This window comes from Dama dama, chromosome 11 (genome assembly GCF_033118175.1).
Source record: "Dama dama isolate Ldn47 chromosome 11, ASM3311817v1, whole genome shotgun sequence".
NCBI classification, from domain to species: Eukaryota; Metazoa; Chordata; class Mammalia; order Artiodactyla; family Cervidae; genus Dama; species Dama dama.
Window position 1 is genome coordinate 101,610,335 of NC_083691.1, and position 25,399 is coordinate 101,635,733.

At 45.7% G+C, this 25,399-nt stretch overlaps 1 long non-coding RNA gene across 2 annotated transcripts in view; it reads right to left on the reverse strand.

The window, feature by feature from the left end:
- LOC133065227 (uncharacterized) overlaps nt 1-25,399 on the reverse strand; it is a 269,805-nt gene that overhangs the window by 174,740 nt on the left and 69,666 nt on the right. For both annotated transcript variants that reach the window (XR_009694871.1, XR_009694870.1), the window contains exon 2: nt 8,743-8,804. This is a non-coding gene — a long non-coding RNA (uncharacterized LOC133065227). The remainder of the gene's footprint in view (nt 1-8,742; nt 8,805-25,399) is intronic.

Here is a 25,399-nt window from a genome sequence, read left to right on the forward strand (position 1 = left end):
GGCCCCCCGGCCTGGTCTGCCTCCAGCCTTGTCCTCTGGATGGATGAGCCAGGCCCCAGACTGCAAAGGGAAGATTTGACTGAGTTCACCAGACTCAAGGTGGAGAGGAGACAGGCTCCCAGGCCTCCTTTTGCTGGCATCCTGGACCTTTCATCAAAGACAGCTGAACTCCAGCTTCCCCTGTGGTCCAGTGGTTACAGATCCGCCTTGCAATGCAAGGGACACCGGTTTTTTGATCTCTGGTCCAGAAGATGCCACAGAGCAAATGAGGACATGCACCACAACTATTGAACCTGTGCTTAGAGCCTGGAGCCACAGCTACTGAAGCCTGCAGGCCCTCGAGCCTGCGCTCCACAACTAGAGAAGCCACCGCAATGAGAGGCCAGCACGCTGCCCCCAGAGAGCAGCCCTCGCTCCTGGAGAAAGGTCCCACCCAGCACGGCCAAAGATAAGGTAGGCAAAAAAATAAAAATTTTAAAAAAGAGCAAATGATACAATATTGTAAAGTAATTAGCCTCCAAGTAATAAAGATAAATGAAAAGAAAAAAAAAAGAGCAAATGAAACTTTTTTTTTTAAGTTGATCTAAATCCAGAAGACTCTGACAAAGTCTCCGTGGCTTCATGATTGCTGCCTCCAATAGGTACACCGATTTTCCTGGAAAAAAGAAAGTGCTGAAATAGACCTAAGTTTAGCTACAGAAAATACATACTAAGGAATATGTACCAGTTGCCTGGATGTTGGAGGAGTGATAAAAGGAAAAACAAGCTGTGTGTTTACAAGACTCCAGTCATTTCCGGCGATTACGAAAGATGGGAAGTGTCTGCCTTTAGAAATCTAGGAAACAGGACTGGAGTGAATCCACACACACAAAACCAAATCCAGTGTCAAAATATAAGAAATGAACATTGCAGCAAAAAGAAAAGAAAAGAAAGGAAAACCTAGTAAGATACAATGGGTCTGCGAAAATCTGTTCATCTGGACTCCAGAGGCATTTTCTTGTTTCTGAAAGTTAGTGACAAGGGAATCGTGGGCACTGCAAAGAACATGATGGCCCATCCTGCCATGAAAATGCTCCCAGGACAAGCGCTTCTCCCAGTTCACTGTTTTTCTTTCTGAACCACGGCAGATAGGACAATCACTTCTTCACAGTTAAGATCAATGTCAGTGATGAGAATGAAGTCTGATGTTGGGTTTTGATCTCTGCACCCACAGTGGGAGTAATTCTGTGGAACTCCAGGCAAGTTCTTTGATCTCTTTGTGTTGTTGTTGTTTAGTCCCTAAGTCATGTCCAACTCTTTGTGACCCCATGAAATGCGGCCCACCGGGCTCCTCCATCCATGGGATTTCCCAGGCAAGCATACTGGAATGGGTTGCCATTCCCTTCTCCAGGAGATTTTTCTGACCCAAGGATCAAACCTGCATCTCCTGCATTATAAGCAGATTCTTTACTGCTGAGCCATCATGGAAGCCCTTGATCTCTTTGGGCCTAAGTAAATAAAGATACTTAAGCCATAGCCGACAGTTATCCAGATAAAGAGACACTCAAAGATGAAGTCTAAATTCATCGGCAGGTAACGCCCATCACTGCTCAAAGGGTCCAGGGCCACCAGCAATTCCTTTGATTCACTTTCTTCTCAAGGTTCCTATTTCATAAAAGCCACATTTCACTTATCAGTAATAATGCATTTTGCCTGCTTTGGTTGGCCAAAAGCATAACTAAACTATTAAGCAGAAGTCCTGGTTGATTACTTCTGCAGAAAGTTATCAAAAGAAATCAATGTTTCCATGAAAAATAGGATGTCATTTTAACCAAAAGTGTTAGTTGCTCAGTTGTGTCCTACTCTGAGATTCCATGGACTGCAGCCAGCCAGGCTCCTCTGTCCATGGGATTCCCCAGGCAAGAATACTGGGTAGCCATTCCCTTCTCTAAGGGGATCTTCCCCACCCAGGAATCAAACCTGGGTCTCCTGCACTGCAGGCAGACTCCACTGTCTGAGCTACCAGGGAAAAGTTAACCAAAAGTAATGTCACTAAAAGGTTTAGTTAAGGGTTAACTATATATTTCATATTTGCAAACAGCGTTTATAACTTACAAAAATTGCCCTTCAACCATATACTACCTTCCGGAATCCTTTTGAAATCCAGGGCCCTTGAACTTGGAATTACTGTATCTGGTGGTCTCTAAGATTCTAACATTCCATGATATTTAGCTTCACATATTCTGGCTGCCAAGGGGGAGGATATATATTAAGAACTCTCATTACTACCAGTGAGAATATAATTTGGTACAATATTTATGAAGGCCAATTTTGCAATACAATTTAAAATCCTTTAAATCCTAAATTTAAATACAATTTAAATCCTTAAATGAAGAAGTTCTAGTTCTGACAATGGTGGATGGAGTAGCTCCTTCCTAATAGACCAAACCTCCTAACGATAACAAGTAAAAACTCGAAACAAAATATTTTAGAGAGGAACAATGTGAAAGCATTGGAGAGCAACCAGAAGCAGGCAGAAACTGAAGCGGACTTTAACCTTTGAAAAAAGGAACCACACAGGATGAGACCTATGTTTAGACAGTTTTTGGATGAGGGCACTCCTCAGCCTGCCAGACAGAAAGCTTCAATCTTAAACTGTTTGAAGTGTCAGAGGACAGAGTTCATTCAGGGCTGTCCGAGTGGCCGAAAATTGAAGAGTTAGATCCGGAAAGAAGCTAAAAATTTTAAAAACTGAATAGAGATTTCAAAAGCTGAGAGAGACAGAATGTGGAGTTTGAATCTTGCCAACTTTTCCAGGAGAGATTTCATAAACACCTTGAATATTTTATTGATATCCAGAGAAGAAGGAGGGGAGACGATCAAAGATTATGTCCCAAGACCAAAGATATTTCCCTCAGATTAAGCAAACTATCAAAAACAGACCCGTTTTAAAGATTAAAAATCAACCAACACAATACTGTAAAGCAATTATCCTTCAATTAAAAAAAAAGTCAAAATCAAGTTTCCATAACTTCAAGTTGATAGCCATAATTACCTGCCTGCTATAGTCAAAGACAGACAAAAGATACAGAATTTCTAAACCCACTGTTCACAAAAAAATACAATAAGAAATTTCTAGATATGCAAAGATACAGAAAAATGTGACACACAGTCAAGAAAACAATTCGGAAACAGAACTCTAAGGTAACCTAGATGTTGGAATCAGCAGATAAGAAATTTATAGTAGCTATTCTAAATATATTTGAGGAATTAAAGGAAAACACTGCCATGATGGGCTTCCCAGGTGGCTCAGTGGTTAAAAAAAAAAATCTGTCAATGCAGGAGACTCGGGTTTGATCCCTGGGTTGGGAAGATTTCCTGAAGAAGGAAATGACAAGCCACTTCAGTATTCCTTCCTGGGAAATCCCATAGTTAGGGGAGCCTGGCGGGCTACAGTCCATGGGGTCACAAAGGTCAGATATGACTTAGTGACGAAACACCACCACCACTGCGGTAGAGAATCTCAGCAGAGCAATGGAAACAATTCTTTAAAAAGACCCAGATGGAAGTTGCAGAACTGACAAGACTCAGAAATGAAAAATTCAGTGGATATCCCTAACAGAAAAAAGGGTAAGTAAACTAGAAGACAGGCCAATACAAATAAGCCAATCTTTTTTTTTTTTTTTGTAGATGGGCTTTAATTGCCCTGTAAGCTGCCTTCAAAAAGATTATGCCATAGGAACCGAGCAATGTGATCTATGATAAATCTAAAGTAAAAAGAGCTCTTTTAGAAAGAAATTGAGAACTTCCCTGGCAGTCCCATGTTTAAGACACTGAACTCCTAAGATAGCGGTCATGGATTCGATTCCTGGTTGGGGAACTAAGATCCCACATGCTGCATGGTGTGGCTATGAAATAGAAGTGTGTGGTCAAAAAGCATTCTCTCATGGTTTAATTGATGATATCTTTACTCAAATAAGTCAATCTTAAAAACACAATACAAAACAAATTTTTTAAAATGAAAGAGCTTCAGTGACTTTTGGTACAATATCAAGCATTCTAATACAAGTGTAATTGGAATCTCAGAGAGGAAGAGAGGGAAAATGAGCAGGAAAAGTATTTGAAAAATATGGCTGAAAATGTCCTAAACCTGATGGAAAACACTAACTTCTAAACTCAAGAATCTTAATAAACTCCAGGGAAGATAAACATATACACTCACCACAGAAAGGTATGTCATAGTTAAACTGCTGAAAAATAAAAAGTCTTAACCAGCCAGAGAAGAAAATGACACATATACAAGGACCAATGACATGAATCACATCTGAGTTTTTATCAGAAGCAATGAAGCAAGAGATCATGAGATGATAAGATAATGAAATGATTAGTGCTAAAGTTCTACATCCAGTAAGATACGTTCTTCAAAAAATTCAGGAAACAGACATTTTTAGTTAGCTGAAGCTGAGCAACTTCTTCATCAGGAAATGTGAAAGGAAGTTATTCAGATTGATGAGAAATGACACCAGGAGGAAACTTGGGTCTTCAACATGGGGAAAAGATACCAAAAATGGTAAATCTGTGAGCAAAATAAAAGACTACCTTTTTGTTCTTCTGCAGTTTATTTTAGAGACAGCCAGTAACTGTTTTTGCCATGATATCATACAGCATGAATCTCTGACCAATTGGAATCAGACCTTATCAACAAGTCTAGAAAATCTTCAAATAAAAATTAAGCAACACATATTTAGGCTTACCATTTATAACTTAAAAGTAAAATTCTGAAGCTGTGAAACCGGTGGAAGATCTTTGCAGTCTTGGGGAAGACAAAGATTTCTGAATGTGACAGGGCACACAGGTCCACTCTGGCACCCGGACTGCGTCTTAGAAAAGAAACCTTGGGCAATGTCAAAACCTTAGAGCTCACTGTCTTAAGTTTTACAGTTAGTTTTTACTAACTGAGGACTCTTCAGGTAGTAAAATGAAATATTTGGTTGCTACCCGTATGAAAAGGGCTTGGAGTTCAAGATGAACTTAGATATTTTAAAAAAAGAAAGTTAATTTTTTTTTTTTTTTGCCCTTCTGACATGCAATTGAGTTATCTGTGCATTTCTAGAAGATTAAAATGTGAGGAGTAGCCCATGGAGAAGCAGGCTTAGGGAAGAAAGAAGAGGAAACAGTGGCTGGAGACCTCAAGGACTCCAAATCTAGATTCCAGGGTCCCTTTACACTACGGTGTAGTCCTGGTAATGAGATGCGCCACACTAAGCTTCAGTGAGCTGTGCTGGCTCAAAGCAAGCTGCTCTCCCTTTGAAACTCACATAGAACCTCTGTGCAGTTTTACCTCTAGAGAAAGGACATTTTCTTATACATATGTCTTCCCTGCTGTCTCAGGCAGTAAAGAATATGCCTGCAATGCGGGAGACTCGGGTTCGATTCCTGGGTTGGGAAGATCCCCTGGAGGAAGGTAAGGCCAACCCACTCCAGTGTTCTTGCCTGGAGACTCCCCATGGACAGAGGGGCCTGGGGGGCCACAGTCCACGGGGTCATAGAGAGTCGGACACAACTGAGCGACTAAGCATAGCACACACACACACACACACACGTGTGTGCATATATATATTTATATATATATATTTAAATATATATAAATTTTATATTTAAGTTTGAAAGTGAAAGTCGCTTAGTTGTGTTTGACTCTTTGTGACCCCATGGACTATACAGTCCCTGGAATTCTCCAGGCCAGAATATTGAAGTCGGTAGCCTTTCCCTTCTCCAGAGGATCTTCCCAACCCAGGAATTGAATTGGGGTCTCCTGCATTGCAGGCAGATTCTTTACCAACTGAGCTATCAAGGGCACCTCATATTTAAGTTTATATATATTTAATATATAAATTTATGTATGTGTGTCCATGCCAAGTTGCTTCACTATATATAGAATGTCACTGTCATTACACATAAATAATATATAAAACATAAATATATAATATAAATTTTATACAATAAATTATATGTATAATATATATTTAATGTATAGTTTTACTTGTTATATAAATATATTTTAATATGTACATTCTACATTATTTATAAATGTATATTTAATTCAATATAATTTATAAATGCAGATTTAATATATAAATTATATATATTTAATTGAAGTGTAGTCGATTTACAATGTATATTATATCAATCTCTACTGTACAGTCAAGTGATACAGTTAAACACATATAGATACTTTTTCATATTCTTTTCCATTATGGTTTATCACAGGCTGTTGAATATACTGTAGGGCCTTGTTGTTTATCCATCCTATGTGTAACAGTTTATATCTGCTAACCCCATGTTCCCAGTCCTTCCCTGAGAAAGGATATTTTCTACACTGACTCAGTACCAACTCTGAGAAACTTGTCTGCATTTTTTTCGAATGTGAAAATTTATTGTCATTAATAAATGAAACGCTTATCAGTCCCGTGGGACCCTAAAGGTTTTGAAGCATTCACCTTCCACAGAGTGCAAAACCCTGGAAAAGCTCTGACTTCTGCTTCAGGAGGGGATGGTAGGGTCATCCTTGTCCCTGTTCTCACCACCCACCCTGAGCATAACCAGTGGGCGACAGACACATCCCAGTGGCCCCAGGGGACCGAGGCTCTTTCATCACTAGAGAATTCTAGAGACAGGCTAGAACTTGCTTGACCAGCCGTCCTGGCTGCCTTGCGACTGTCCCTGCTCCAGCTTTCAGAGCCCATATCTCAGGAGGTTTCTCAGTCACCCTGCCAGCAGGTCAAGAACTGTCAGTCGGAGGCTGTCCCCTTTCCCCAGGGCAGCTGCTTCCTATCCTAGAGCCTTTGTTCAAAAGGCTTCTAGGTATGAATGCCCCCTGCCCCTGTCTGCTTCGGCCTTTTTTCCTGGCTTTGAGTTCTGTTCGATGTCATCCACCCCATCCCATGCCTCCTTGGATCTCAGCTACATTCACTCTGTCTGGGCCCTTCTGGGTACCTCCAGCCTGAGGACACCAGGCTAGTTTCCCAGAAGACCCAGAATTTAAGAGTTACTAACCCAGATAATCACAATGGTGTGATCACTCACCTAGAGCCAGACATCCTGGAATGTGAAGTCAGGTGGGCCTTAGAAAGCATCACTACGAACAAAGCTAGTGGAGGTGATGGAATTCCCGTTGAGCTATTTCAAATCCTGAAAGGTGATGCTGTGAAAGTGCTGCACTCAATATGCCAGCAAATTTGGAAAACTCAGCAGTGGCCACAGGACTGGAAAAGGTCAGTTTTCATTCCAATCCCTAAGAAAGGCAATGCCAAAGAATGCTCAAACTACCGCACAATTGCACTCATCTCACACGCTAGTAAAGTAATGCTCAAAATTCTCCAAGCCAGGCTTCAGCAATACATGAACCGAGAACTTCCAGATGTTCAAGCTGGTTTTAGAAAAGGCAGAGGAATCAGAGATCAAATTGCCAACATCCGCTGGATCATCGAAAAAGCAAGAGAGTTCCAGAAAAACATCTATTTCTGCTTTATTGACTACACCAAAGCCTTCGACTGAGTGGATCACAATAAACTATGGAAAATTCTGAAAGAGATGGGAATACCAGACCACCTGACCCACCTCTTGAGAAACCTGTATGCAGGTCAGGAAGCAACAGTTAGAATTGGACATGAAACAACAGACTGGTTCCCAATAGGAAAAGGAGTACATCAAGGCTGTATATTGTCACCCTGCTTATTTAACTTATATGCAGAGTGCATCATGAGAAATGCCAGGCTGGAAGAAGCACAAGCTGGAATCAAGATTGCCGGGAGAAATATCAATAACCTCAGATACTGCAGATGACACCACCCTTATGGAAGAAAGTGAAGAAGAACTAAAAAGCCTCTTGATGAAAGTGAAAGAGGAGAGTGTAAAAGTTGACTTAAAGATTAACATTCAGAAAACTAAGATCATGGCATCTGGTCCCATCATTTCATGGGAAATAGATGGGGAGACAGTGGAAGCAGTGTCAGACTTTATTTTTTGGGGCTCCAAAATCACTTCAGGTGGTGACTGCAGTCATGAAATTAAAAGATGCTTATTCCTTGGAAGGAAAGTTATGACCAACCTAGAGAGCATATTAAAAAGCAGAGACATTACCTTGCCAACAAAGGTCCATCTAGTCAAGGCTATGGTTTTTCCAGTGGACATGTATGGATGTGAGAGTTGGACTGTGAGGAAAGCTGAGCACCGAAAAATTGATGCTTTTGAACTGTGGTGTTGGAGAAGACTCTTGAGAGTCCCTTGGACTGCAAGGAGATCCAACCAGTCCATCCTAAAGGAGATCAGTCCTGGGTGTTCATTGGAGGGACTGATGCTGAAGCTGAAACTGTAGGACTTTGGCCACCTCATGTGAAGAGCTGACTCATTGGAAAAGACCCTGATGCTGGGAGGGATTGAGGGCAGGAGGAGAAGGGGACGACAGAGGATGAGATGGCTAGATGGCATCACCAACTCGATGGGTATGAGTTTGAGTAAACTCCGGGAGTTGGTGATGGACAGGGCGGTCTGGCGTGCTGCGATTCATGGGGTCGCAAAGAGTCGGACATGATTGAGCGACTGAACTGAACTGAAAAAACTGTAAGTTATGTGTAAATTTCACAGCTAACCATTCTGATGACAAAGAACATTTACTTGCTCTTGTTGTCCTTAGGTCTATGTCATTCAAAATGCTTTAAAACTGTACAGCACCAGCATTCACTGCCCGCTTCTGAGCCCTCTTACCTGTGAGTAAAAGCCCAAGCCAGGGATTCACATCTCTGTTTTATTTCTGGTCCATGGGAGTCCTAAAGCAGTGAAACAGAAAGACAAAACCAAAAGGACATGAGCAATGTTCGCTGCTCTCCAGCTGAGTCTGTGGGTTCACTTCTGAAGCTGTACCTGTAGCTTTAAGTGGACACATCAGTCCACTGGCAAGAAGGCTGGTTTGGACTGCAACCATTTACTCATTCATTCAGCAAATACGCATTGCATGTCAAGGTGCTTTGGAGATGAAACTAAACAAAAACCCGGCCAGCGTTCATTAAGGTCCTGGCCTGTTGTTACTAACACTCATGCCCACTTCTGTATCTTCTGTGTCCTTCACACAGCAGGGTAAGTGGGAGTCCAGTGAGCAAATTCAAGGCTGAAGGAGAAGCAGAAGTCTTTTTGACCATCATGGGGGACCCTGCCTGGGTCTGAAAATTAAACTGAGAAAGATTTAACAGGAGAAAAGCACACACATTTATTTAGTATGCACATTTTACATGATCTGAAACCCTCATAAGGAAATGAAGACCCAAAGCAAAAATTAGACCTGAGTATTTTGTGCTGGGTTTGATGAGGAGTGCCCAGGTGTGGAGCATATGACAGGTGAAGGAACAGAGGGGAGTGTAGTCAACCGGGGGAGAGTGAGCAAGCCCTGTTTGTTAGGACTCCTCCCTTTATCTTCTGAGATGAGGATGATCTCCCAGGTAAAGGGAAGGTGCCTCTCACAGGAGGATTTTACCATCTGTCTCAGGGAAGGAGTACAAGTGGAGGTAGAAAAGGGCAGCTGCGATTTTCCCAAGTCCCTTCAGTTTAAAATACTCGATACGCCCAGGTACCATATATTTTTGGGTAGTATATTCTGAACCTCATCATGGCTCTGGCAATAATGATGTCATCCTAGATAATCAAAGAGCCTATTGTTGGGCAACAGGGAACTAGGGGCAAAAATGAGTCAAACCCATGCCATCCCTCATCACCACCCCTCCCCCAATGCACTCCCAGCACGCCCCTCGCTGACCAGCAGCCAGAGCCTTGATGCCAGGACTAGGTTTCCCAGATACATCAAGACATCTGTCAGATGGCACTAAAATGAATCCTCAAGCCCTCCATTTATTCAACACAGTGGACAATCCTTGTGGGCCTCCCTGCTGGCTCAGTGGTAAAGAATCCACTTGCCAATGCAGGAGACATGGGTTTGATCCCTGGATCAGGAAGATTCCCTGGAGAAGGGAATGGCAACCCACTCCAGTATTCTTGCCTGGGAAATCCCATGGACAGAGGAGCCCGGTGGGCTGCAGTTCATGGGGTGGCAAAGAGTCAAACACAACTGAGCGACTAAACAACAAAGACAATCCTTGTCTTACAGGTTTTGGGTACCAGTCACAGAATCTGCCTCTGTGAGCTCCATCACAAAGGGCCTGTGTGCTAAGAGACTGCAGGTTCCGTGAATCATGCGGAAACCTGAGTCGCTAGGTTTGGGAATGGGCAGGGGAGAGAACAGGAGTGGCAAAAATAGGCATGAGGCAGGAGTAATGTGGTCCAGGAGGGCACTGCTGAGTTGAATAAGGTAAGCCCCAAAGTCTCAGACAACAGCATCACAACGACAGAGCTTGGTGGCATATCCCCCACCCCCACCCCCCAGCAAACCCCCAGGCTATGCAGAGAGAGGAGAGAAAGAACCAGCCTCTCACTCTGGTGTGGCATTCAGAGTCACCCCCTCCCCAAGATACCACACAATGGAAGAAAGGGGCACGGCCCCAGAGGGGACTGGGTGCAGCAGACACGGGAAGCCCTGATACACTGCAGCTCTCTTGACAAGGCTTCGTTGCCTCTTTGTAACCAGGCTTCTCCAAGTACTGCTCAGGGGTACAGGCAGCCTCTAGAGGCTACAACAGTCAAGGAAGCTGAATCTCTTCTCTCTGTGTGTGCGCGCACTCAGTCATGTCTGACTCTTTGTGACCGTATGGACTGTAGCCCTCCAGTCTCCTCTGTCCATGGGATTTTCCAGGCATGAATACTGGAGCAAGTTGCCATTTCTTTCTCCAGGGGATCTTCCTGACCCAGAGATTGAACTTGTGTCTCTTGCATCTCCTGCATTGATAGGCAGGTTCTTTACCAACTGAGCCATCTGGGAAGCCCTGTATCTCTAGAGTCTCCAAAAAAGAATGAGGGTTTGTCTGGAGCCCAGTGAGACGGATTTGGGGCGCCTGGCCTCCAACACTGTCAGAGAATACATTTGTGCTGTTTTAAGTCACCCAGGGTGTTTACAGCAGCCAGAGGAAACAAAAACATCTTACATGACAAGCAGGAAGATAGAGAGAGACCAAGGGGCTCATGTGTCACATCCTAGGAATCCAGACCTTGCCTCCTGCTTGGTAGCATCCTCCTGGAGTCCCAACCCAGGACAAGTCCCTAAGAGGGAGGGTGCCCTGGGGCTAAGCAGAGCCCTGGGAGAAGCAGTGATCCTTCATCAGACCCAAGAGGGCTGCTCACCAACCCTCAGCCTCCAGCACACGGGGCATTTTATGACTGTTCTGTACCCACTGATGCGCCTGCCAGGGCACCAAGTGGAAACGGTCTAAGAGCTCTTGAGGCTGATCCAGGTGTCTCCACAGTCTCCATGAGTCTGAACTGGTGCATCCACTGCATGAACAAGTGCATACTGGAAACATCCAGATCGGATTAGGAGTTGCTGCAGACACAGAAGGCAGAGGATGGTGAGGGTCCTCAGAGCAGCTGCTGTTGCTCAAGGCATTTTGATCACCTAGCATCAGGCATGCTGGCTTTCACGATATCCTCTGAAAGATGCACACACAAGTGCAGGTGGGAACGAAACGTTTCCTGCTGCTCATTTCATCCCAGCCTCAGCCCAAACGTATTTATATCTCAAGATTTCTCAGCACAATGGGGTGTGAAGCAGGGGGAGGGAGATGCTCTAGCCACACTGTGAGGGAGGGTGATTTGGTCCACGCTCCTGTTTACTGGAATGGTTTTCTACTAACACAGAAAAAAAAAACTTCTGAAATAAAGGAGGACTGCAACTGTTTGTTTCCTTTTGCTTTTTTGGTTACAGCAGTAAAAACTGTCCTTCAAAATAGTCCCCAAAGACATCAGAGCTGGACAGTGACGAATGGGGAACAGATGTTTCTGGGCTGTCAGAATGGCAGCTTCCTCCTCGACACGTGGGCTCTGGGATGCAGGGAATGGGTCATTGTCCGGCCTTGGCGGCCAGACAGACCAGGCCTGGCAGGCCAGGGCTCCGGTTCCAAGGGTGAGCGGGACCGCGGGCCAGCCTTCCCCTGTCAAGTTGGGCAACTTGGGGCTTTTAACTGCCTTGGGGATGAGGGCGTGCGCCTTGAATGAGGAACTGGGACCGGCCCTGACTTCCCAGCAGGCGTGCAGCTCAGTTTACAAAGATCTGGTTCCCCAAGGCCTGGGAGGCAGGGGCCAGAGGAGGATCTGCTTTTCTCAGGACCTGGGAGCTAGCGCTGCAATTCTGTGCCACCCACTTTCCCACATCACTTCACTTGCCCACTTCCCTCTCCCCAGAAACCCCACACGGCCAGCGCCTGGGGATGGCAGATGGGAGTGGGCCCGGGGTAATGGCCAGGCAGCCTGTTCCTCTCAGAGGTCCCCACCCCATCCAGTCTCTGGTCTCCAGTGGCAGCAGCCTCCCAACAGGTCACCCCATGGTTCTCCTCCAGCGACCTCAGTGCTTGCTCCTTGGGCTCCTACTGTCAGTGTCCACAGGGTGTTCAAAGGTCCTGAGGGGCTGGAGGGTCCAAAAGAATGCAGTGGAATGGACATAACCATGCCAAATCTGGTCCTGGAGACATGGGGGCCCTGCTACATGCACTAAGGCTCCCCCACATGCAGAGCCCCTCCCCCGCCCAGCAGGAAGCAGAAGCAGGGGTTGAGGTCACCCCACATCCTTCTGTCCCGCCACACTCACAACATCACGTGCATTGCACACCAGGGCCAAACTTCCACTCCTGTAAGGAACCCACGAGACCTACCATGGGGCAGGTTTTAGATGCCAGGGGTTAGTTAGGTGGGAGGCAGCGTCTGGAATCCAGCTCCTAGGGTTCAAACCCCAGGTCCAGACTCATCATCCCCCACGGGCCTGGGCATTTCATAACCTCTGTGTGCCTCAGTTTCCCCATCCTTAAATGGTGAGTTTAATACTTTCCAGAGGAGCTGCTTGTGACTATTACATGTCAAGTACCGGCGCTGGCCTGATACGCAGGAACACTACTTATAAGAGGCTCAGAAAGCTGAGCACCTGGCCTCACGGATGGACCCAGGTGGTCGTGCGGCCTGTCTAGCCATGGACCAACCCCATCAGCTTTCAGTGAGTTCGCAGTGCGCATGCGCCGGTCCTGCGGGCCCACGCTCTGCGCATGCGCACCGGCTGGAGCCCGGCGCGCTGCTGGGAACAGCATCATGGCACGGAGGATGCGGAGCAGAGGGCAGGGGTACGAGGGGGCAGCTGGAGCCCAGTTCGCTCTTGCAAAGCACTTCCTGAACTGCACATTCAGTTACCACAAAATGAGTCAAGGTCCCTTTCAAGTGGCTTATTGAGCTTCCCTCTGATCTGGTGCAGCCTCCCCAGGATGGACGGGCCACAGGCTTTCCTGGTGAGCTGTCAGGCCCCGCTCGGAAACCCCTCGACCGGGCACACTGCTTCACTTCTCCCCTACATCAAACCCACAGTCTGGCCTGGTTCCCATTTTACAGATGAGGAAACTGAGGCTCAGAGAGGTTGTGATCACACAGCTAGTCAGGGTCGGGGCTGGGATTTGATCTTATGCCTGTCTGGCTCTTACCTGCTAGCTCTTTTGCCTGGCTCAGTGCAGTGAGCCAAGGCCGTGTTCATCTTACCTGCCTGGGTCAGATAGAGGTCTGGAAACTCTCACTGGTAAATGGAGACACTGGGGAGGTGAGACTGTGGAAATGGAAGGATTAGAACCCCTTTTCTCACTTCCCAGGAGGAAATAGGGCCCCACTGATGGGATGGTATCTCCTGTGGACAGATTTCTCATAAGAAAGGAGTCAATTTGCCTATAAAATATCCAGGGGAATGCCCTATGAGTCAAGTAGTTAGGATTCTGAACCTCCCCTGCAGGGGGCCTGGATTTGATCCCTGGTCCAAGAACTAAGATCCCACAAGCTGCTTGGTGTTACCAAAAAAAGTCTCCCCTGAAACACCAAGAGTCCACGGTTGAGGGAGACAGCCACAAAAGCTTTCTCTGAAACCTGTCTTCAGGACCAGGCACCTGCCTGGATGGAGGGGGAGCCTTAGCTGTGAAAGCCCTTCATCCTGGGGTGGGGAGTGCTGAGGGAGGGAGGATGGGCCCCAAGGCCAGTGTAGGTCCTGCCCCAGGGAGAGGTCCTTTGGGGTCTCTGGGAAAGAGGGAGGGCTTCTCAGTGGTAGTCAGGGGAATAAGAGAGAAAAAAGGAAGCAGGTGCATTTGAAACACAAAGACAGCTTTTGGAAAACCCACACCAGCCAAGAGGGTCTGAACTGTGCTGCTGCTGACTTGGTTGTTTGTTTTCGCTTTTGTCCTTGTTTTGATTCAGTTTAGGAGTTTTCTTAGTAATCACCGCTAGGAAAGTCAGGTGGCCACACAAATGGAAAAGAAAAAGAGAGAGAGAGAAACAAAACTGGGTGATAACAACAGACGACAAATCTAAGGACGTTTTCATGGACCTCGCCCATCTTTTGGGGATGGAAAAGAGCCTGAGCCTAAAGTCACACTTTTTTTTCCTGATTCCCTTTGTCTTTTTTGAAAAGCAACTTTCACTTACGGAAATAATTCACAGTACCCTTGTAAAATGTATACACTATAAATAAGGTTCAGGAACACCTTGACCACTGCCCTATGGATGGGACCTCCCAGTCGACCCCTGCACCCTGAATGCTGGAGGGCTCTGTGGACTGGATAAGCCCTTGTAGTCCCATCATTATTTACTGCTTCATTTTTAGGAGTAGGCTCAATGCTGGTGACCAAAGCACATGCTTAAAGAAGCATGGTTTTCTCTCTTTGCTTTGGAGATATTTGTATTCATAAAGCATGTTTTAAAAATACTGTCATTCATTATGGACTCTTAGACTGACCACTATATTTCATGTCTGGCAGTTAACATGCATCAAGGATTGAAATGGGAGAAAACATCAAATAAATTACTTAAACATGAAAAAAAAAAGGCATGTTCTGTAAGTCAAATTGCAAAGCCACAATGCCCTGCTCCTCAGAAGGACCTTGAAAGGTCTGAATTGCCCCTAAACTCTTCCTCCGAACAGTACCTAAGCCTTCTGTTTGAAGCTCTTTCACATACAACCACCCCACACCCCCCATGCTCCAAGCCTGGACTGGCCACCTTTCTCATATCTATTTCAGAGATCCCTGGGTCAATAAGATCCCCTGGAGGAGTAAGTGGCCACCCACTCCAGTATTCGTGCCTGGAATGTCACATGGACAGAGGAGCCTGGCAGACGACAGTCCACGGGGTCACAAAGAGTCGGACACGACCGAAGCAGCTGAGCATGCATGCACACACCAAGATCATCTCAGAACTAAGAGTCTTGCCCCAAACTACCCTCCCTTGTTGGTTTCTCCAGAATAGCAGCAACTCCTGACCTCAACTCCTATCTTCTCACTGAAACTTCAGGAGATGATGACCTCCTGGGGGTGAATGTCCCGTACGCAGACTCCCATCAGAGTCCCTGGGTTTCCTGACTAAAGCTGCTCCTTCATGAAGTGCTGAGCCTGTGTTCTTATGGAGATTTTCCATCTAGTGTCTCAATGCAGGAGCGCAGGAGACTTGTAAGGCTCTGGAACATTCTAGAAGACCATAAACACCAGATCTTCAAGCAGCTGGTTGTAGAAATGGAGGAAGGAGATGCACCAACTCTCACCCCTGTCCTCACATCCTCCAAGTTGAGCTCATCCACACGGGGTCATGAGGAGACACAGCATCCAGAGTTCCTGGTTGGACTCCACTGTTGCTCTGACAATAGAGCAGATGTATTGTGTGAGTGGTAGCAGCTGAGGTGGGTACACAGCCTTCCCAGAGGATACTGTGTGGACATGCTGTCCGCATGGAGGGCTGTCCACAAGGGTCAGGACAGAATGCCAGACTTTAAGAACTGCTTTCCCTTCCATGATTTCTAGCACATTGAAGACCCTCAGAAGTCTTGCATAGTGGAAATAGTTCAATTCTGTAACTCAAGTTTTCCCAAACTTACTAGCTCAGAGAACTTGTTTCTGGCAAAATGCCTGTTGCTGTCTCCCAGCAGAACACACGCTGAGACCTGCTGGTCCAGTCATCTGGGGAGAGTAACGATGTTGGTCACAGTGCTTCTTAAGCAGTTGACAATTTGTGCTGCCGGACTGCAAGGGCCTTGACACCCAGCCTTTTTTCCGATAGTTTAGACGGACCCAGTGTCTGAAACCCTAGGGTGTTTTAATGATGGCTTGAGTTTAAAAGAATGGGATCTCAAACTGTGACCGCTGTGATCCCTGGTCCAGGAAGATGCCGCAGAGCATCCAAGCTCATACCACAGCTACCAAGTCCAAGCTCTAGAGCCCGCAAGCTGCACTGCTGAGGCCTCGAGCCTGGAGCCCGGGCTCCATAAGAGAGGCCTCTGCAGTGAGAGGCCCACGCACTGCAACTGCAGAAAGCCTGCGTGCAGCAGTGAAGACCAAAATAAAGTAAAAAAAGACCCCGTGTGCGTAGACCCTCTGCCACCTGACAGAAAACTCAGCACATCCTGTTAAGCGTGCCCAGTGTGTATTAAAAGCTCAGCAACTATGGTTTCCACCCAGGAATCCTTCAGGGGACTTATTATACGTGGTGTGTTGGCGTTATCTGGGCAAGACAAAAGCCCCATTCTTCCCTGGTCGGATGTTAGGTGCTAATAATTCGGGTCACCTCCTGAGGGTGATCCTTAGCCTGGTTCTCAAATGTAGGCATCAATCATGTCACAGGTAAACAGGGCTCATGAGCTACTCCATGTATAAACCAAAAGACCGCCTGGGAAGTGGATTGTCCTAGAAGTGTAACTGGAGATGAGCAGTAGGCAGAAGCACGGTGTGACCATCTTTGATGCTGGCATTCTTGACGGGACATCTCCGATTCTGGAGGGCAAATGAGCAGAGCTGCTGTGTCACCCAGCCAGGTCTGCCTGGAGACGTGTTGGTGTTTACCTGCCACATCCTTTCATTTTTATTACACTCAATCACCTTGTATATTTAATGCGGAAATTTGCTGAAGTGGTTACCAAGCCACGGGGAATAGGAAGGCACGAGGGAGCCACTTTCTGACCCTGAGGCTGGCAAAGCTGCTTTCTTAACCAGACCTGTGCTGGGTTATGACATTATTTGCATTTAGAGCATTAAGCCTTGAAGCTAAAATTGTAGCAGGAGCTAATTGGAGTTACAGGCAGCCTGCTCTGCAACGAATTTAGGATGTTTACTCAATGATGGATGAGAACTTTCAGGGAAAGAAGGATTTTCCCCTCCATCTTTCCACAATACAATGTCAGTCCACAGTGATCAAGGTCCTGATCTGGGGGTGAGCGTGCAGAGCCTTTTTAAACGTCTTCACGGGCAAGAAGAACAGATCCTGTATCTGAGCTTCATAGTTTTGCTCTCAAATAGGCGGGAAAAAAGTAGAAATAGTGACAGATTTTATTTTCTTGGGCTCCAAAATCACTGTGGACAGTGATTTTCGCAGCCACGAAAATAAAAGACATTTGCTTCTTGGAAGGAAAGCTGAGACAAACCTAGACAGGATATTCAAAAGCAGAGACATCACTTTGCCAACAAAGGTCCATGTAGCCAAAGCTATGGTTTTTCCAGTAGTCATATATAGATCTGAGAGTTGAACCGTAAAAAAGGCTGAGCACCAAAGAACTGATGCTTTTGAATTGTGCTGGAGAAGACTCTTGAGAATCCCTTGGACAGCAAGATCAAACCATTCAACCTGCAAGGAAATCAACCCTGAATATTCATTGCAAGGACAGATGCTGAAGCTCCAGTACTTTGGCCACCTGATGCAAAGAGCCAACTCACTGGAAAAGACTCTGATGCTGGGAAAGATTGAGAACAGGAGGAGAAGGGGACAACAGAGGATGAGATGGTTGGATGGCATCAGTGACTCAAGGGACATGAGTTTGAGCACACTCTGGGAGATGGTGAAGGACGGGGGAGCGGAGAAGCCTGACCCTGTCCTTGTGCTACAGACCCTGGGTTCTCAAAGAGTCGACACAACTGAGTGACTGAACAACAGCAAGAACTAAGAAGCAATTGGATGAGACGTCAGCGGGGCTAGGGTTTACAGTGGGGCTGAAGGACCGCATTGCTCTGCCTGAGTTTGGGCAAAGCTGTATTAAGTGCCACTCACACATATAGGAGACATGGGTTGGGTAGATCCCCTGGAGAAGGAAATGTAAACCCACTCCTGTATTCTTGCCTGGGAAATCTCGTGGACAGAGGAGCCTGGTGGGCTACAGTCCATGGGGTCACAGAAGAGTCAGAGCTGACTGAACAACTAAAACAGCAACACCATCACGGGCCTGATGTTGAATCAGGAGCATCTGGCCAATGTGCCGCTGCATGAGGGGCTCAGGATCCCCAGCAGAGGCCCCCACGCCCCTGCCAAGGGTTTGTCTTCAGGTTCTTGGTACTGATTCCTGATGACTCCGGAAAAGGGAGGCCTCCCATTTCCAAAGTTCCCACTCCTCCCTCCTGTGATAAGACAGAGAAAGAAGAGCCGCAGGTTTCTGTCAGTCCAGGCAGAACAAGACCTCTGATCCCACAGAGTAAGGGAAAGACATTGGTCCTCAGAGAGGAGCCTCTTTCCAGAAGGGGGTTCCTTACAATGCGGCTCTCGCAGCATCCATCCTACACTTGGACCCAGAGGCAAGGACAAGAGCAAACCCTAAAGTGGTCAGAAGCATTAATCTCCCGTGCTCTGGTCCTGCTGTGTGTGCACGTGTGAATGTTAAGTTGCGTCAGTCGTGTCTGACTCTTTGCAACCTCATGGACTGTAGCCCACCGGGCTCCTCTGTCCATGGGGCAACCATGGGGTTGCCATGCCCTCCTCCAAGGGATCTTCCCCAACAGGGATGGAACCTGCATCTCTTACATCTCCTGCATTGGCAGGTGGGTTCTTTACCACTAGTGCCACCGGGGAAGCCCCTGGTCCTGCTGGTCTTTAGTGATACGACTTTGCTTTGGGCCTGATGGTGGGGGAAAAGTTGGGCACAATAATACCAACCACATAAGGTTGTTTCATAAATGAAGTTCACGTTTTTAAACAGTTTGGTTAGAAACACCCACTCTGAGTATCAGCTTTGCTGCTTCCTAACTGGGTCATTGGGGACAAAGTCATTTGCCCACTCTGAGTCTTCATTTCTCTAGCCTAAAATGGGGAGAAATGGGCTATGAAAGAGTGGAGGGGTGTGCTTTTCAGAACAAGTATGTTTCATGGTTTTCAATAACTGTTAGATTCATGTCTCCATTTGATGGAAAGATGTGTTTCTCCTTGAATTTAGGGAGGAATCAGAGGAGATTGTGTTTTATGCTGAAGTTACAAACACTGGCCTAACTCTAGCTAAAAGTCTTTCTGTTTTTACAAGCACTGGAGGGGGATCCAAATGACACCCCAAAATGTGACTCTTAAAGGATTTGAAACTTTTGCCCCATTTGAACCCTGTCATTTCACAACCTTTTCTTTGAGAGAGGCCTGACTTCCCAGTACTCATGTTTGTTTGTTTTGTCATCTAAACCAGTGTGGCACGACAGATGTAAAGTAGAACTACTTTTTTTCCCCCAGTAAACTCTAGAATTTTCCTGTTTGAACTCAATATAAAAAAGAGTTAGACTCAAAGTAACAGCCTCCCCCCCTCAAGTTTGGCACATTCGGGAGCCCTTTTTCCTAACAGAGGTTTAGGAGAGGAGAGTCAGATGTGACCAGTAGTTGTAATGATGAATCGTTGGGGAAGATTTATTGCCAGGGGAAGGAATAGTTTTGAATCTACTTTTCTTGGTGCATGCAACAAGTATTTATGTAATTTTGCAAAGCACTTTTGAGATAGAAACACACATGTGCACATACACAGGAACTATATTTAGTAACACTACCCATGCAGTCTTGGCCTTAAAAACTCCTGTTTCATCATCTGGCTGGAGAGCCAGCAGCCTGCGCTTTACTAGGAGCCCAGAGACGAAGAGCCTTAAAAATACTAGAATCAACCACTCAGCCAGAGCATGGACAGCAAGCACCATGACAACTAAATTAGTTTCAAGGTGATGCATCTTAAAGCAGCACACAGTTTTTTCCAATTTCAGTAGTTTGAAATGAAAACAATGCAAATCAACTAATTTACAAAACCAAAACCAATTCACAAACATAGACAACAAACTTATGGTTACCAAGGGGGAAAGGGGAGGGAAAGGGATAAATTAAGAGTCTGGGACGGATAGATACATTAATACAATCCGGTATATAAATGACCGGGCTTCCCCGGTAGCTCAGTGGTAAAGAGTCTGCCTGCCAATGCAGGAGACAGGGGTTTGATCCCTGGGTGGAGAGAATCCCCTGGAGGAGGAAATGGTGACCCCCTACAGTGTTCTTCACTGGGAAATCCCATGGACAGAGGAGCCTGGCAGACTGCAGTCCATGGGGCTGCAAAAGAGTTGGACACGACTTGGTGACTGAGACAACACCAAAAATGAACAAAACAGATAAACCACAAGGACTTACTGTATAGCACATGGAATTATAGTCAATATCGTGTAATAACCTGTGATGGGAAAGAATCTGAAGCTGTCCATCTGAAACTAACACAGTATTAGAAATCAACTATAGTTTAATAAATTTTTTTAAAATTTAAGAAAATAAATAAATAGTTTGAAATGAATCAAGGAAGGGGGAAGACAGTATTGACCACAGCAATGGAATTTCTGAAAAATATTTTATTTACAAATAAAGTCTTACATATGAATCTTCAGACTTACTAGTCCCAACAACATTGCACTGACTGATACCCCTGTCAACTAGAAAGATCAGAAAGGGAAGGAGAAGGTTCCATTCTGTAGTATTTACAGGTATCTGCCTTTGTTTGATTTGAGACAGTGGTGATTCACAGAGCTATTGCAGTGTGTGAAACAGTCTGCTGGTGATGCCAGCTCAGCTCTTCCAGAACTAAACCTATGATGAATTCCAGGGGACCAAAACCTCTTTATGATTTCTGCAGAGCATACTCATATCTGTGTGTGTTCATGACATTTATAGAAGTGAGGTGCCTGGGGAACAGGAAGGGGGTGCTTTATAAGGACAGATAAGATCTGATTAGGAGTATGACATCATTCATCAGATAAAAATATAACACCTGGGCTTTAGCCCATTCCTTATGCTGAAAGAAAAGGAGTTGAGGATGAACGGAACCCAGAGCCTTAAGTATTGATTTTTCACAGGCTGCCTCTCTTAACACATTTTGCGGTGTGTTTCAACCCCATCTTTTAAATTGGTGGGAATGTAGATTGGTGCAGCCACTGTGGAAATCAGCATGCAGGTTTCTTAAAAAACAAATAAAACTAGAAGTAACATATGACTCAACAATTCTACTCCTAGGTATACATCAACAGAAACCCAAAACACTAATTCAGAAAGGTGCATGGACCCAACATTCATAGCAGCCCTATTTCAATAGCCAAGATATGGGAACAATCTAAGTGCCCATCAGCAGATGAATAGATTAAAAAAATGGTACTTGTATACAGTGAAATGCTACTCATTCTCTTTTTCTAAAAAAAGAATAAAATTCTTCCAGTTGCAATAACATGTATGGACCTAGAAGGCATTATGTTTAGTGAAATAAGTCAGGCAGAGATGTAAGTGATATCACTTACATGTGGAATCTAAAAATACAGATATATCATCAAATATGCAGATGACACCACTCTAATGGCAGAAAGTGAAGAGGGACTAAAAAGCCTCTAGATGAGGGTAAAAGAGGAGTGAAAAAATTGGCTTACAATTCAGTATTCAAAAAACTAAGATCATGACATCCAGTCCCTTCATTTCATGGGAAATAGAAGGGGAAAAAGTGGAAGCGGTGACAGATTTTATTTTCTTGGGTTCTGAAATCACTGTGGACAGTGACTCTAGCCATGAAATTAAAAGACACTTTCTCCTTGGAAGAAAAGCTATGACAAACCTAGACAGTATATTAAAAAGCAGAGACAACACTTTGCCCACCAAGGTCTTCATAGTCAAAGCCATGCGTGCTGCAGTCCATGGGGTCAGAAAGAGTCAGACAGGACTGAGCGACTGAAATAAACTTAACTGAACTGATGGTTTTTCGAGTAGTTGTGTACAAATGTGAGAGTTGGACCATAAAAAAGGCTGAGTGCTGAAGAATTGATGCCTTTGAACTGTGGTGTTGGGAAGACTTGAGAGTCCCCTGGACTACAAAGAGATCAAACCGGTCAATCCTAAAGGAAATCAACCCTGAATGTTCATTGGAAGGACTGATGCTGAAGCTGAAGCTCCCATACTTTGGCCACCTGATGGGAAGAGCCAGCTTCTTGGAAAAGACCCTGATGCTGGGAAAATCTGAAGGCAAAAGGAGAAGAGGGCAGCAGAGGATGAGGTGGTTAGATAGCATCACTGACTCAATGGACATGCATTTGAACAAACTTTGGGAGATAGTGAAGGACAGGGAAGCCTGGTGTGCTACAGTTCATGGGGTCCCAGAGAGTCAGACATAACTTAGTGACTAAACAACAACAACAAACTATAACAAATAAGAAACCAATTCACAGATATAGAGAACAAACTAGTGGTTAGCAATGAGAAGAGGGAGGGGAAAGGGGGCAAGATGGGGTAGGGGATTAAGTACAAACCACAACACATAAAATAAATAAGCTACAGGGATATATTGTATAATACAGGGAATATAGCCAGTATTTTACAATAGCTATACATGGAATATAATCTTTAAAAATTGTGAATCACTATGTTGTACACCTGAAATTTATATAATATTGTACATCAACTGTGTCAATAAAAATAAACAAAAGTTTTTAAGGCTTTGGCCATTTGTTTCATCTTCTCGGCCGCCTTCTCCTCTGTTTCTCCCCCTTTCTTCTAAGAGAGCAGAAACAACTTCCTTAGAGGTCCTCTTAACCCTGCTCTGTGTCGTAGGGGATTGAAATAGTCCTCAGTTTCTCTTCCAGTGGGAGCATGGTTTTAAAGATAGACTCCACCAGCCTTCAAACAAAGAGACACAGTACAACTTCATACAGAGGGGGCTTCTCTTTTCCTCTATTTCAAAGCAACTTCCAGATCTGGTGTTTTGAACACATCTCCCCGGGGCTTGAAAGCCCAAAGGTCCTATCTTCACTTAACAGTTAAGGAAATTATAGGGTAGAGGTTAAATGACAGTTTCAAGTGAAAAGCTCATGCTACAACCCAGGTCTTCCTTGTTCTGGTTAGTTCCTTGTCCTGGTTCTCCTTTATCACAAAATACTCTTGCACAATCCACCCTCTGGGACAGTGTTAGTAAACAAAGATGGCTGTCAGCCACCTGCCTGGAGAAATAAAGGCGATTACACATGTATCTTAAGGCTCAGTCTAAGCTGCCAAGACTTGAGACACCCTCTTGACGTCCACTAACTTCTCAGATGCTCCAACCCTTTGGTCACCTTGATGCAAAGAGCCGACTCATTGGAAAAAGTCCTGATGCTGGCAGAGACTGAAGGCAGGAGGAGAAGGGGGTGGCAGAGGATGAGTGGTTGTATGGCATCACTGGAATCTCAGCGAACTCTTTGAGATGGTGAAGGACAGGGAAGCCTGGCGTGTCACAAAGAGTCAGACAGGACTGAGACACTGCACAACAACAATGTCTGAGAAGTTACAAGGGCTGGAAATGGACCGTGATGGCCACCAGGGCCCGAATCCACAGGGAAATGAAGGTCAGGGAGTTTCTAATTATAGACAACAAACCAGAGTTCAGACTGGCTGTTTTTCTCGTCTCAGAAAGCCTTCCACGGCGTGACTTGTCTCCCTTCATTGTGTGAGGTTTGTGCTTTTTTGAACCGCTCTGTTTACACAGTTTGAAAGTGTTTTTTCATTAATTTTTGCTGGCCAAGAGTCTCCAGAAGCCGAGTTAAGAAGCAGAATAATGAGGCTTTCAATCATACACGAGACTGACAATCAGCTAATAAAAAAAAATTCCTTTTTTTTCCTTCCTATTTCCTCAAAAGGCAGTTCTCAGAAAAACAATTCATTTACTGTATCTACCCTGTTTACCAGCAAGGTTAAAAGTTCAGGAAAAAGAAAGACATCAAAATATTTACATTAAAGCAAATCAGAGTCCTCCTCCTGCATCTGGCACTGTAGGTTTAGGATCGGCTGCTCGTCATGCCCCTAAGCAGGCAAAGCCATGCTCTGGCTGGCTGGCCCCACACTGCTCCACTCTCTACCACTGTTTTTTTCTTTTTTTCTTTTCCTGTATTGCCGTCTTTACTTCCCTCACTTTCTAGATCTTTTCTTCCTTTGGATATGACTTTATAGCTGGGGTCATTAAGACCCCATCCCAGTAATTTTGCTGACAGCCTGTTTCTACCACTTCCTTTATTATTTATAATTGTGACTTTTAAAAAATTCTCCATTCTCATGTATTAAAATAATGAAGAGGATGGTCACCGTTTATTGATTCTGTACTCTGTGCCTCATGTTGGGCTAAGTGCTCTCACAAGGGGGCTTCCCAGGTGGCTCGGCAGGCGAAGAATCTGCTCGCGCTGCAGGACACACAGGAGATGCAGGTTCCATGCCTGAGTCCGGAACTGCTTTCCTACATTGCAGCAAATACCCTTGTGTGCCAGCCTGGCGAGCATTTCTCTCCCCAGCTGATGATTTGGGAAATCAAGACTCAAAGAGATCAAACTTGCAGACCAAGACCATGCAGACCAGACCTGGGACCCAACAGATCAATTGCTGGAATTTATGGCATCTCCATTTCTCTACTTTAGAGGAAGAGCCCCAGGACTGCAGCTTTTCAGGAGTACTTGCCTGGGTCCTTCTTGCCTCCAGAAGGAACGGCTCAAGGAGAGTCAGCTGTCCCTCTGCTAACACGAGCAATGATCTTCCAGAGGGTGTGGCGGGCGAGGGCCAGGCAGGGAGATATGCCAGCTGTGGGTCAGGCCAGCCATCCTCGCCTGTGGTCAGCAGCTCGCAGCTGTGCTGATCACGGTGGGAACCTAGCCTTAATGAGGGAAGGGCCCCACCAGGCTGGGCTGCGTGGCCTCTGCAGGTCTGTCCAGGAGGCGGCTGGGGCGCCAGGCAGAGACGCAGAGCTGGAGTGGGCCGCTCAGCTCTCCTCCGACAGACACTGGGCAGAGCCCTGGAGCCAGGAGCGCTCCTCCAGGCACCCGTGCAGGGCAGAGAGAAGGGGCTTCCAGAGCGAGTCTGCTGTGGGCACATCCTTCTTGTGGCCCTACTATGTGCCAGTCACCAGCCGGGCCCGCCCCCCAGGCCCCTGGGTGAAGATGGCTCAGGCCTGTGCTCACCAGGCCCAGAGGGCGTCCGTCCCTATGCGTCCCATCATGTCGCCTCTCAG